The following is a 12,168-nucleotide window of genomic DNA, read 5'->3' on the forward strand; positions in this document are numbered from 1 at the left end:
TTGTCAAAGAAGCCTCTAGAAATAGTATAGTCTGTCCCCATTTAAAATCAGGACCAAATTTGCAGTTAGGTTGGGTTTCTTCAGGCCTTGTCCTGTCAATTTTTTTTTGGGATGCAGATTTTACTACACCTCTTTGAGCAACCACAAACCCTCTAATTTCTCCTCTTTACTTCCCATGCTCTCTATATTATGGTACAAGCTCTTGAGATGAGCTCAGCCCAGCATTGCATTAACTATATAAGCATCTCGAGAAACAGTTTTAAGGAGAGATTTGAAGGAGGTTAACACATTAATTCTGCAGAAGTTCACATCCCGCCCAAGCATAAACAGCAGCATAAGTGGAACATAATTGTTGTTAGCCAAGAATTTAGTAAGAGATTTAAAGAAGGCCCATATCACAGGCTAATCAGAAACAAGAATCTTAATGCTTTGGGAACAAGGCAGGTTAGATGTGATGAGGATACAATGTTAAAGACACATAAAGAGCAGAAAAGTAACTTGACTGCTATGACAGTTGAGCTTTTAGCAGACTTTTAAAGATGATGTGCTAAACATCCTTCTCTGCTGAAGTTAAGACTGTTAGAAGAATTTGGCAGGAGTCATGAGGTGGTATGTCTTAAGGAGGTTACAGGCAGTCCATCCCTCGTGCCCACTGCATATCTGAGGTTGGTGCCCCATGAGCTGGCTGAGAGCCTAACACTTCTGCTGCCCCTTCCTTCCTCTCAGCTGGGTTGTTCTTCTGCTGGCCTGGTGAGCTCCGCCAGGGATCAGACCAGATGTAGTAAAAGGATGGAGGCAGGACCAAGTACCAAGGCCATGGACAGCAGATAGCAACAAACTGCTAGATCAGCTCGGTTGTTGCAAGGTATGTCTCCCTAAGCACCTCTCTTTTGTGCAAGCCACCTCTGAATTCAAACCAAAAAAGAGCTGAGCCTCTCACAGACGCTTCCCTCCAGACATCCCAGCATCCAGCTCCAAACAAAGCTCCCCATGTAATGCAGGTGTATGCTCACACGTGGCATGCACTGCTCAACTACTTGCAAACTATTTGCATCCTAGGTCTCCACAGTACTTGTAAAAAGTCATAGCAGAAATTGAGAGAATATTAAGCCTAATGCAGCCAGCAAGAGCTGTTTACTTGACAGTAAAAACAGGTATCAGAGAACTTAAAAGACTTTAATGTGTGCAAGGATTGCCCAGAGAGGTTGATATGAGGTACAGAACTCTGCAGCATCACCATGGTGCTGAGCAAGGAGATGGTCTCTAAAGAATACAGTAAAAAAGCAGTCACAGGAGTAGAGAAAACAAACATCAGAGTACAGGAACTTTAGATACAGAAAACGTTAGGAAAACCTCAGTAATAATTTTACAGTGCAGAACTGATTGCCAAGAATGCTCCTGCACCCAAATGGGAAGAAAATTTTTTAAAAATATCAAAGGTTCATGCAAAAAGAAATGTTAAAAATTAGGTAAAGAAACTTCTTTTTTTGCCAGTCATATCAATCAAAATATCTGTAATTTTCAATCATTATTACAGTTTATGTGCCTCTGCAAAATTAAACATATTTCAACACAAAGCTGGATTCTTTGTTTTAAAAATGTCAAGGTTTAACCTTAAAAATCTCAAACTGAAAAAATGGGGTTCTTTTGGCATTGAGATATTAGTCACATGTAACCTGTTCCTATACAAAATTTTGCCTTTTAAACTACTATCTTCTGATGAACATTGAAAAATTCCCAGCCATTTATAAAGTTAAATTGCTCAGCATTAACTTTTCAAATAAGCTAGAAAATTAAAAAACACATTCTAAAGTAGTTATGACTCTTATCTATTAATAAAGTCTTTTCTTATCAGAAAGGGTAGCACAGCACAGTGCTATTTACTGGGAATAGCTCAGACTGTGTAACCATATAAAAAGCACTAACCTGAACACTGAAGATGGTGAGACCTGACACAGAAAAATGCTGTTTTTAGAACAGTAGAAAACACCATGGTAAGGCATCTTGGCATTTTTTCTTGTAAAAGTAACTTTCTCTTCATTTCTTTTATTTGGTTTTCTCTCCTCTTTTCCTTGCCCTTTACTAGTCAGTTAGCCTGTTTTCATGGATGTCTGAGCTACCAGGCTGGTTGCTCTCAGTGGTTCTGTCAGAAGCGGCACTTCGTCTGCATGCTATCCATTACAGGAGTCAGTAATAGTTAGTAAATTGGGATATCAAACCCAGATATAATTAGGTTGTTGAAATAACAACCTGAAAGTATGGCCTAATTCACCGAGGGTGTTAATAAATATCTGCCATGCTCATTGACCTCATTAGAATTGAAGCTCTGAACTACTTGGAGTCAGTGGCAAATTCAGAATGTGACAGCTTAGGAAGTTTCCATAACCTAAATTCTAAAGATATAAGAAATAAACTGTACAATCTTCAAATAGTTAAAAAATGATGGAGAGGAGGCCAACAAAATTACTGATTTTGTGTTTAAAATAACATTAATTATTCATTATGCAAAAAATCAAAATGACTCTACTTTCATGACTACTTACTGACATACTACAATTTACAAAATCATGTATTTTAAACTAAACTTCATTAGTGTCATGACTAGACAAAGATTGCTTTAAGAATCATTATTTTAGAACACCATTTTATCAGCTAGCAATAATTAAGACTAACTATATTGTATCCACCATGTAAGCTGAAGTAGATTACTACAGGAAATGCAGAATCAAGCAATTATAACTCCTGAAAGTAATTTCAATGTAAGAAATTAAAATTTGATTTTGAATGAAATGACAACAGATGATCTCATATGGCTGTTGAGCATATGCCAGAGAAAACTAAGAAATTTTGAAAGGAACAATAAAAAGAATGTCTAATGTCCTGATGACACTGGAATCCTGTGTTTTATTTGAGGTTTCCCTTCAGGCAGGGACTATCTCATATTTCAGTCCAAAGTTCCTGATTTGTATGAACAAGCAATATCACTAATAATAGTTACATTGGTCTTTGTTTTATAAGTCCATCATAAATCCAATAGCAGGTGGAGTAGGAATTTGAGAAATACTAGCTAGGACAGTGGAAGAACAGTTGGCAAAATGTCTCTCCAGTACATCATGGTCTATGTGTCTGGTGATGCAGACCTTCTTAATTCTTCACATTTTGAGGAATGGTAGATCCATCAATTCCATTATATCCTTTTTCATGGCAAATTATTTTCCAAGGTCCCTTCTCACCTCTCTGAGGTTTCTAAATCTCTGTATTTCAAAAGTCAGTCTCTCACGGACAATTTTTTTCCTTAAAAAAAAGTAGTATGGCTTTCATTCCTCTTCAGAGTAACTGCAAAAATGCAATATATTTTAAAAAAGCCCAGGCTAGCAGAGTCTCTAGAAGCCTTGTCTGCAAGCAGCTATCAAATATCACAGTCTAGGGAAAAATGAAAGGAACCCAGGATGTCCTGTTTTCTACAGTCAACATTAAAAGAGGACAGTCCACAGAACAATCACCCTCATCATTAAAAGACAACAACACAGGGAAGATTTTTGCCAGGAAGTGATTGTGAATACTGCTTAGAGCATCATTTTTATTGAGGTACAGGGGTTGGAGGATACTGAGTAACAGCTCAAGAGCTTTTGTGATCATTAACACATTACTGTCCTAGTAAAGCATCACAGAGTTGTAAAGTATTAACTACATGTAATTTAGTGCTCTGGCAACAGGAGAGAAGAAAGCCAAATCTCAAACAACCCTTGGAGTCCGTGCCTGTGTATGACTCTGGAGCAGTGAGGTGGTAAGTGGCAGCCTCACAGCTTGCAAAAAGCAAAAGCCAGTCCTGTTCTGGCAGAGCAGGCAATTTTGATGTTCTGAAAATGACATCAGCTTCCCCAGACTGCTTTTGGAATGGATATTTAGGACTGTAAGACCATAAACACTCAAAAGAATTGATTTGATAAATGTAATTCCATAGCAGCCCCTTCAAACAAAATCTTTTTCAAATGAAAGCTAAAGGTTTTTGTTATAAAATAGGTTGTTAAATGCTCTCCCAGGAAGTTCAGTCAGTAAAATATTTCAAAGTGTTATCAGCCTTTAAAATTACAGGAAAAGGCTGTAGTGTTTACTCACAGTGATGTTTTTGTCGCTTTTGCTAAAAAAACAGCATAAAATGAAAGTGAACACAATACAAAATTACAATTTAGAATGAATTATATTAATTATTATCTTCATCCAACTTCTTTTAACAGTTGTTTCGGGGATTTTAAAAATTGTATGAATTCTGTATCTGACATTTAGGACTTTATGGCCAGCTACAACCATCTACTTCTCTTAAAATTTATTTCACTTAAAATACAAACCATTTATCCCCCTTCCAGATTTCACTGACAAATTTTTACTACAACACTGTAAAACAGAAAATTACTTCAACTATTTGGCTTCTAACCCTAAAACTGGAGTCCTATTTGTTCCCAATTTTGAATCCAAAAATGTAATTTTAGGGTTATTATGATAAACACAGAATATTCTAAACCAGTTAAATGTACTGACAAAATCTGGTTTGAATATTCAACTACAAAATCTTTTCTAGATGTTTAATTCACTCGTTTTCCTCACAAAAGCAAAATTAATACATTAAATATTCTATTGCAACCTGAGGAAAAAAGAATTACTAACAGCAACTACATACATTATAGTGTGTCATAGGAGTTGTTCTAGCAGTTCAACTATAAAAGATCATTTTATTCAGACACTACTATGAATATTAGCTTGGCATTAGTCTTCAGCAGTAGCTGTACAGCCCAAAGAGTTCAGCCTATGAGTCTATTAACAGCTGCTATGCCAAAATACCCATACACATCCCCCATTTCCCCCACTGGTGCTGTGCCTGGCACATAATCAAATCACAGGGCATCCTGCTCAGAATACGAACTGCAGCCAGGATCTGGTGTCACAAACAAACCTGACTGCCAGCTGACTTTTTTGCCCAACATTCAACCTAAGCTGCAGCCTGTCTCAGCTGAGACAACAGTACAATCTGCCTTTTCTCTCATCACACACCAAACCACGTTATTTTATTTATGAAGGCACAAAATATCTTAAAGCCAGCCCAAGGCATCCTCAGACCTAGCAGGGCCATGGTGTACCACAGGAAGCTGCAAATTCCTACTTAAATTGTGAATAGGCACAGTTGTGCTCTAGGCTTCCTCACAGAAGGAAAGACTTAGTAAAATGAAGGTTAACATGTTACCTTACCCACATGCCTTCAATTATAATTTGAATTTTCTTACGAACATACTACTAATGCCCTTGTGCATTAGAGAGAAAAGCCTGCATGTTCTTTTCACAGAAGCTGTGCTTTGATTTCTGTGCATCGATTTATTTGCATAGTAGGTATAGCCAATCTGAACAATGGTGGAAGGACAGCATCAAGCACATGTCACTGCACACAATTTTACTAATTATATTTATTGTCTACTAGATATAAAATTCTCTGAAGTGTATCAAAAGCTGCTCTAGGGGACCACACTTAACAACTGAAACAACTCCTTGCCAAGGGAGCCATTAACACTTCCAACTGCTGAGTCACTTGGAAACTTCCCTTCCACTTTCTGCTCACTAACTGTTTAATGGAAAAGGGAACATCAAATTCTGACAGCTGGCAGAACAAACAGAAGGATCCCCTGAACTACTGCTACACTACAGAAATTAAAAGGGTGATATCTTCTGGATTCTCCTCCCCCTGGATGTGTGGGGATTGTCTTTTGATGCTGCCAGATGTCAAGAGTGTGGGAGAGAAGTATGGGAATCAAAGATAGGTATAAGGAATCTAAGCAAAAATGTTTTGGAAGTGTGAAATGTAAAGCTCTCCCTGGAACATTAACTCACCCTCAGTGAATACACACTGAATGAAAATGTGCCTTCAGATGAATCAAGATTCATATCTTAATGTATTACAACCAGCATGGAATATTCAGTTTTATTCCCAGCACCCTAAACCAAACCTTAATCAAAATTTAACTATGCTATCACTTGGAGTACTATATGAATTTTCAAGTTCTATGTTAAAAAATCAGGTTTTACCTGATTTTTTTAATACCTCTTTGTAATGGAAAGAATGAAATATAATTTTGTGGATTAATTTCTCTCATGCTGTGCATTAACAAAGCATTCAGCAGAGGACACTAAAAGTCCCATAGTCCAGACTAGGACAGAAAATTGATAATGCACAAGATAGTGCATAAGTGTAGTCCCATTGACTCTCTGGATTTATATACTTACATGGCTTAAAAGGCTGAAATGGATTATTCAGAGACAAAACTGTATATTAAGCAGTCAGAAATCCTCTTATCATGTAAACACATAGAAATTAGCATATGTGCAGGGAACATACTCAACCTGTTTCTAACGGAAATCTAAACTCTCACAACTAACTTTGTCTTTATTTTTCCTTCTTATCTCAAATCTAGAGTTGAGAAGGTTTTTAACACCAGGAAGCCTCCCACTGTTTTCAAGAACTCCTCTAACTGTAATGCTGTTATTTTATATCAGGAAAAAAATGCCCTTTGAACATTAGGAGTCACTGCAAAAATGGAGGCAGAAGCTGAAACAGTAAAACACACCTTCAAATGAAACATGCAATTTTCAGAAGGGAGAGAGCTCTGTCTTGCTGCCTGGAAAACCATGTCCTTTTGGGCTACAATGTGGTTACAGCAAACCTTAACAAAGGAAAATATATCATTTCTGTAAAAATATATTTGAGAATGGCAGACCAGGGTTCACTGGTTCTGGAATATAAGCTCTCTAACAAAGAAAACTCTTCATGCTAAATAATTTGTGGCACCAGAGAGATTACAAACATATACATACACTTGTGTTTGTATAACATACAAGAGAACTATTTTTTAAGTTCAAAAATATCACAGAAGTTTGTGGGTAAGTTATTTACTATTTGACTGCAAGCATTTGTAGTAGCTTACACGCTTAAGGAGAGAAAACCACCTGGTTACCAAGATGGAAAAACAGTTTTACTACAATGCTTTTGAATGGAAGAAAACTATTTTTTTCCCACACGTTAGCTTTCAGGCTGGCAAACCTGCTGGGGGCTGGCATGTTAAAGAAGGAAAACCAAAGTACCATCTAGTCTGAAATACAAAAAAGTCAGAAACAGATATAAGAGTCTGGTGGCTAAGAGAAGTGTCAATGTGACCCTCACCAAGAAGTACCAAGAGTAGACAGAGAGCATTGTTTTGATGTGTTCAGCTTTCTGTGGCAGGGCAGCCAGCTGACACACTTAAAAGGGGACAAGAAACCCACAAAAGCCTATAGCTCTTCCTGTGAACTGTACAATTCCTCTCCCTCTGAATGCCATGTTTGATAACCGGACTCTGGGGAACATAATGGAAACAGAAATCAGCTACCTAGCAAAAAAGAACAATTCTCCCTTGGCTGACAGAGAAGAAAATATAACTGCTGTGTCACTCTGCTTGACCTCCTCAGAATGGCAAAGCTTAGTAACTGAATATGAACACAAAGAGGAGTGAAGGATTCCTGCCCTGTACTCCTGACAGCTGCACCTGGACATGGAAGACGGATCTCTCTATTGCAAGATAAGAGGTATTATTCCCTCTTTTTTTCTTCTATTTGTCTTTTAATAATGGTGATGTTTTTTCCAACCTCAAAACCAGAGGGTTTTTATAAAAATTCATGGGAAGGACAGAGCAAGGAAGGGAACAAAATCTGGTTTTCTTTCCTCATCTTCTTTCAGCTCTTGGCATAGGAGATGCATTATGACCACTATACCAATGCAAGGAGACTCCTTCGCCTACATACCAGGAAACATCTGCAATTCCAGCATGTGAAATAAAGAGGTATTTTCTCCATTTTATTTGACTAATTTGTAGTCTTCTGACCAGAATAACCAGGAGAAGAAGCAGCAGCAAAGTTCCTTGTTCTAGGATTTTCTGTGGTATAAATGTGTGGGTGTCAAAGCCTCAGGAAAATCCTACAAATTATCATTTTACATACAGAGTTACCAATATTTGTGTGTGCTAGGGGAAGAGAAGGAGACATCCCTGAAATTAATGTTTAAAATGTCAGTCTTGGGCTGAGGCATAAAAGGCCTTTCCTTGAGCTGGTACACAGAACAAGGCTGCTGCCAGTGACACTCAGTGATACATAAGGTCTGCGTTTGCTCTTTGCAGGGCTGTGTTCACACTGCAGTTCAAACAGCAGTTCTTCTAATGGCCTACAATGTGTTCCTGCCTCAGTGAGGAAAGGAGGAAGATAACCCCTGGAGTTTGGAGGAAGGGAGGGGAGCAGGCTCAGCTGCTCTGGAGCCGTTCTTCTTCAGAAGGTTCGTATCACCAAGGAGGACATGCCACTGGGGAGAGAGATGAAAGGACTTACTGTTTCTCATTGATTAAACTTCCACTCCAAGCTAGATAAAGACTTCAAAACTTTAAGAAAGAGACTGCAGCATTGTGTCTTCTTCAGTCGTCATAGACTTTGGAGTCAAATTGCCAGCAGTGCCCATTTGCTGCATTTATTCCTCAGAGGTTGCTTGCACCAATCTTTTCTGGATTTCTTTTTAGTTATATCAATGAAATATCTAACACTAATTTTCTGTTTTCTCGTAGCAATCTACAGGTTACTGTTAAGGCTGAGAACAAAAATTAAGAGACTAGAAAGATATAAGTGGAATTTCATAGTTTCTTGAAATCTGTGTATTTGGACTGCCAGTGCGAGTAAAAGAAGATAACTAACCAGGCAAAGATCGAGACCTGAGTGCTGCTGGCAGACTGTTGTCATTAAAATAAAGAAAGGAAGACCTTAAAACTCATATCAAGGCTCCTTTATGCTAATTCTCACTACTTGTCTGGTGGCAGCAGGTGAACTGAATCTGAAGAACTTGGGCTGAAGGAGACAAGTATAAATAGCACACATGCAGGCAACCAGTAACATGCTGGCTCCAACCAAAGAAATGAAATTTCAGCACTCATGTTTAAAATGCAACAAAAGGCCCTTGAAAATTCTGTCCTAATATTTCCTAAGGTTTCCTACATAACATGTGTTTTTGGGAGTACAGCAAAACTGATTTCTGTCTCCTACAGACTGATTTCTATGTATCTTTTAAGATAATATGATGACTTAGAAAATAACCAAGAAATCATGTTTTTTCCCCATCAGAGTAACAATATATCCATAACTGAAAACTAACTGATACTCATCTCTTATTTTTCTCCATCTACAGGCTACAAACATTTTAAAATAAGAATAAAGGGTCACTTTCTTACACTGAAAAATTCTGAACCTATAGTAAGGAAAAAATTTATGCATCATGTCTATATGTTGACAGACACCTAGACAAAGGTGTGCACACAAACTAGACATTAAGAGGAAATAAATGACGAAAAAAAAAAGGAAATGTCAAATGCAAAAGAACAGAAAATCAGCCCTGAAAATTTCAACTAGAAACTGTCCAAAATAGGGCGAGATAGGCAGAGGTGTTGAGCCATATGAACTCAATCATTTTCTCCTGAAGCCTGAATGCAAACTAACAGGATGGAACTTTACTCATAGGGAAGGAAGGAGAGCAAGAGAGTGAGTGTGAAAAGAACTGGGAGAAAACCACTGTACAAGGCTGCATGAAAAATCAGGACAGACAGAAAAGACTTTATAAGGAAACTAAATAAAACCCAAAACACAACAGTTGAGATATCTGTCAGACAGACTGCTGCCTAGAGAGTCCTGAACTTCAGAACTTTGCTACTTTTTTCCTAGTGTTCTGTGGAGAAAAAACTGCCTGGTTTGTCCTTATATACAAAATAAATCTGACATCCATATATCTCAACCTCTCTTTACTGAAGAAAATCTGAAAAACCTTCCCAAAAGTGAATAGTTCCATGCCTGAGAAGTTGCAACATCAGTGTTAAGAGCAGGACTAAAAGAGAGAAATCATTAACTTCTATTCCTTTTTAGCCAAGTTGAAAATAATTGCTCATTACTGCTGAGAATTTTGCAAAAATGTGGCACCCAGTGTTTCTGTGAAGTCCTACAGAATGGCTTGCAAGTAAAAAGATAATCTTTGTTAGGCAATAACTTATTACAATGTATTTAGGCAGACTGAGAAGCTCTAGTGCAACATCTTCTGTTCAGTGTGGCAAAAAACCTCAAAGATACCATTAAGTAATAAAGTCAACTTTATCAATCACAGAAAGAAGCTGTAAAAAACGACACACAAAGTTGAACAGTAAATTCAAAAAGACTATTAAAATGAAAGCCTATGACCTGTACCAGGCTTGCTGGAAAGTGTTAACAATTGTTTCCTATTCAATTTTACCTGCAACACTCTAAAAGGGAGAACAGGGAATTTTCTGGACTTACATCATACAAAAATCTACTGACTTTGTTGAGAAAGCTCCCTGGGAAGGACACGTGGTTCACCTTAACATTATCATCTAAAAAAAGGGTCAGGGAACAAAATAGGAGGAAGTAATTCTAATGAACAATGTTAGTAGCTTCCCTGTGATGTTTTACTGAAATTCCCAAAGACAAGAGAGAGTTATTTAGATCTGAATAAAATAAGCCTTTAATATCTGGCATTAAGTCAGGGGCCCAGCTAAGGGCTGGGAAGAGGTAGTTAAGGAACAATTCCATCAGCAGTGGCAGCAGAAGATTTGAATTGTGTGTCAAATATCAGTAAAGGTATCTAGAATAAAGTAGCAATTGAACAATGTAGAAGTCTGTGAAAGATGATGAGACAAGGCCAGAGACACTCAGAGATTGTAAAATTGGTCACAGGTCTCCAACTGTCTTTGATGTTGGCACACCATCAGATAGAACAATTGCCAATGAGAAACCCTGCTGATCTAGAAGTACAAACTCCATGAGAAATACCCATGGAATCTCACCAAAATGGATTTGGTTCTCATTTCTGGTATAAGAGACAGTGTATAAAGGTCACAGGTAAACTTGTCTTGTGGCTATGTGCAAAATGACCTTTCGGATGAGATATTGCCATGAAAAACTATTTTTGGCCAAAGATGCTGTCTTCAGCTGGCTCTTTCTGAGTGTGTTCACAGAAATGGCATTTACCTGTAAATCATTAGGATTACGTTCAGTTACTTATCTCTGGCACTTATTTCTTCCCTGCAACTGGAACCATCTACAGATGCTCAAACCTTGGCCAGCCAGCTGGGTTAAAATGGAAACAATCTCTTGCTAAAATGGAAACAACCTCTTGCAAAAATATGTTGATCTTGGCACGGATCTATTTAAGACATCACCACAACAATAGATATAAATAGAGCCACAAAAAGCAACCTTACTAGTGCCAGAACAACCAGGAAAATAAAGCCCATTTCCTGTTCTCGATATGGCAAGTAATAAAAAATATCTGTTAAAAATCAAATCAAGCTGACAAAGCAACGTTGAAATGGCTTGGAATACTGCCAAAGAAAAGTTCAGAACAGCTGTAGACAATGTGCACTGGACTGTGAAGCCCACTTTGCACCATCCCAGGAAGAGATGTAAAAAACAACATAATGTGCATTATTGCTGTCATCTATTAAAAGAGTTGGGAATATAGTTAAAATACCAAATAAATATAGTCAGACGTGATAAAAGGCAATGTATTTCTGTCAAAGGTGTGTGTTTCTTTCTTTGTTCAGAGTTAGCACTTCAGTCTGAACACCTTCTTCCTCGCCCATTCTCAATCAGAACTGTTTGTGTGTATTTACACAGCACCCAAAACAACCTAGACTCCATAAGCACCAACCACTACAGTAACATATTACTCCAGTGAGTGGGAGAACATAAACAAGTGCAGTCTACAATTAAGATGCCTTAAAATCTTCTATAAGTGTGGGTAATTTAATGATGTCAGGCAACTAAATGGTTTCTTTAAAAAAAAAGAAAGTAACCCTTTGGATAACCTTTCCAATGCACCTTTTTTCACAACTGAGAAGTAGTAATCACTATTTTTTAAAAATATCTATTTAGAATGCAATGTTTCAGAATATTTTCAATTCATCAATCAAGTCCAGTGCATACTGTAATGCCACTAGGATGACTAGATCCTTATTCATCATTTTCCTAAATTTTCTTCTAATCATTGGCATCAAAAGGTACACAATGTGGGTTTGTACCTGAGAATGCAGGTTCGGCAAAGTATTCTAA

General features: G+C 37.6%; 1 protein-coding gene across 14 annotated transcripts in view; it reads right to left on the minus strand.

Annotated features, from left to right (window-relative positions):
• The window catches only part of NEBL (nebulette), a 258,274-nt gene that overhangs the window by 16,509 nt on the left and 229,597 nt on the right, over positions 1-12,168 (minus strand). The gene's annotated exons all lie outside the window — the stretch shown is intronic.

Source organism: Corvus kubaryi, unplaced genomic scaffold, assembly GCF_017639235.1.
Source record: "Corvus kubaryi isolate FWS band 111438036 unplaced genomic scaffold, C.kubaryi_AGA036_p1.0 37398, whole genome shotgun sequence".
Taxonomy (NCBI): domain Eukaryota; kingdom Metazoa; phylum Chordata; class Aves; order Passeriformes; family Corvidae; genus Corvus; species Corvus kubaryi.